At 41.2% G+C, this 2,776-nt stretch overlaps 1 non-coding gene across 1 annotated transcript; it reads right to left on the bottom strand.

The window, feature by feature from the left end:
- Nucleotides 1-1,453: 1,453 nt before the first annotated feature.
- Nucleotides 1,454-1,616, bottom strand: LOC122127697. The gene has a single exon (XR_006151256.1). It is a non-coding gene; the product is annotated as a U1 spliceosomal RNA (small nuclear RNA).
- Nucleotides 1,617-2,776: the final 1,160 nt, after the last annotated feature.

Raw genomic sequence — 2,776 nt, 5'->3', positions numbered from 1 at the left:
AGGGATGTAATGCTTGCTGCTGGGTCTTCACTGATACAGAGAGGATTATGATTTGATGTTAGCCCAGGAAAAACATTAAAAATATTGGATCTCAATCAACATCTGAACCCAATGCATTGTGCTTCTTAGGTAAAAAGAAGGATTGTCGTCCATACCGGCCTGATCACAGACATAAAACCCTACCACAAAAATAGCTAAGCCAAGCCGGGCGCAGGTGGCACATGCCTGTAATCTTAGCTACACAGGCTCAAACATTAGAGCCCTTGCCTTGAGCTGAAGAGCTCTGGGACAACACCCAGGCACAGAGTTCAAGTCACATAACCAACAAAAGAAAAATGAGGGCTGGGAAGGTAGCTCAGTGGTAGAGCGCTTGTCTTGCATGCCTGAGGGCCTGGGTTCGATTCCTCAGCACCACATAAGTAAAAAGAAAAAAGCCGGAAGTGGCGATGTGGTTCAAGTGGTAGAATGCTAGCCTTGAGCTGAAGAGCTGAAGGACAGTGCCCAGGCCGAAAGTTCAGGCCCCATGACTGGACCGCCCTCCAAAAAGAAAGAAAGAAAGAAAAATGACTAAAGCCAAAAAAAGCACATGTATGGATCATCTAGTAGAGTACCTACCTAAAATGCATGAAGCCCTGAGTTTAAGTTCTAGGATAGAAAGGGGGAAAGGATGTGAAGGAATAGAAGGAAGAAAAGAAGGAAGGGAGGAGTTATTCTGTATATTGTACTTGCTTAGCTATTTCATTAAGGTGGCTTCTCATTCCTTTTTCTTTTCTTTTTTTTTTGTTCGGTTGTGGGGCTTGAACCCAGTTTCTGGATCCTGTCCTTGATCTTTTTGCTCAAGGCTAGTGTTCTACAATGAGTTACATTGTAACTTATGGTTTTCAGTGGTTAATTGGAAATAAGAATCTCATAGATTTTCCTTCCTAGGCTCGTGTTGAACCTTGATCCTCAGATTTCAGCCTTCTGACTCGCTAGAATTACAGGTATGAGCCATTGGCTCTGGTTACTCATTTATTTTCTTTCTATTTGTAAGTCATGGGACTTGAACTCTGGGTGCTGTCCCTGAGCTCTTCAGCTCAAGTGAAGTGCTCTACCACTTGAGCCAGAGCCCACTTCTGGTTTTCTGGTGGTTAATTGAAGATAAGAATCTCCTGAGCTTTCCTACCTGGGCTGGCTTTGAACTGCAATCCTCAGATCTCAGCCTCTTGAGTAGTTAGGATTACATGTGTAAGCCACCTGCACCCAACTTCCTCATTTATTTTCTCATGGTGAGTTGTAGCTGATTTCTCTACTCCTTGTAGTTCCTAGAAACTACAAAGTAAGCCTAGAGGTACCTCATCCTTTACAGTATCCTTAGGACCAAGTGACTGCTGAGTGCAGGAAAGGAGACAAGGGCAGTATAAAATACAATGCTATTTATATATCTATCCATCCATCTACCTATCTATCTATCCAGAAAAGAGCACTAACACAGTCCCCCACTACGACAAATTATGCAGTCGAATTTCCCACATTTGGGGAAATCGCGGTGTCAGCACATCTGGAGTGCAATAGATAAGCCTTGCCCTGGGAAAACCACCTTCGTGATCATGGTATCTCCCCTGCCAGGTAAGTGACAATGATGACTTGGTATTTAAAAAACTAACAAATACATGAGAGTAGTTCACATTTGTAACCTAGCTACTCAGAATGCTGAAATCTGAGGATTAAGCTTTAAATACTAGATAAATTTTGCTGAATTTTGCTTAAAGCTCCTTTGGTGTTTTTAATTGTAGGTTCATTTATTTTCTTGTTTTACTGTTTCTTACTGTGACTACCAAAAAGGTGAGTGACTTCCGTTGCTTGTATTCCTGGATTACTTTGGAGGTGCTCTAAGACTTCATTAGAGGCCAGACTTGTTCTACTCAGTTGGGTAGCCAGCCACAAAGCTGTAAGTGACAATTCTTACAGTAAGCAAAATTGCATAAAATTAAAAATTCAGACACACAGTTACACTAGCCATATTTCAAATAAAAATAGAATTCAAATTTCAGTGAATGTTAGTAAAGTTTTAATGCATTCATTCTATCTGTGTCCTCTGTCACACTGCCACAGAAGAATGTAATACTTACGGCATATCATGTGGCTCCCAAGACCTGGACGTACTTTGTTCCTTTACAGAAAATGTTTGCCTGACCATGTACCCTAATGAATATCATTTATTATGCAGAGCTACCCTCTTTTCTATATGCAGTTATTTCTCCCTCTCCTTTTCTCCCTCCCTCTCTCTTCCCTCACCCAATCTCTCCCTTTCCTTGTTTTAGGGATCAAAACTCATGCATGGTAAGCTGCTAAGCTGAATCCCAGCCCTGTGTATGATTTTGTGTTTGGTGAGGGGGTACTTTTTCAGGGCTTGAACTTCCGCCCTGGACACTATCTCAACTCCTCTTTCTTTCTTTCATTTTGTCAGTCATGGGGCCTGAACACTGAAATCTGGGCCTGGTCACTGTCCTTCAGCTCTTTAGATGAAGAATAGTGCTTTACCATTTGACCCACAGCACCACTTCTGGCTTTTTCCTACTTATGTGGTGATGAGTAATCAAACTCAGGGCCTCACGCATGCAAGACAATCACTCTACCGCTAAGCAAACTTCCCAGCCCTCATTCTATTTTAAAAATAAAGAAAATTCAAAACATGCCTTTTATGAATCCTCATCCAATTTATTAAAACATATTGTATGTTCTTTAAGCTGTTTTTAAAATGTTTTAGTGTAAAAATATTGTACAGAAGCTTTAC

This window comes from Dipodomys spectabilis, unplaced genomic scaffold, assembly GCF_019054845.1.
Source record: "Dipodomys spectabilis isolate Male_0828 unplaced genomic scaffold, ASM1905484v1 ptg000307l, whole genome shotgun sequence".
Lineage (NCBI taxonomy): Eukaryota > Metazoa > Chordata > Mammalia > Rodentia > Heteromyidae > Dipodomys > Dipodomys spectabilis.
Note: the sequence above shows the minus strand (reverse complement) of the source record. Positions and strands in the feature narration are given on the sequence as shown.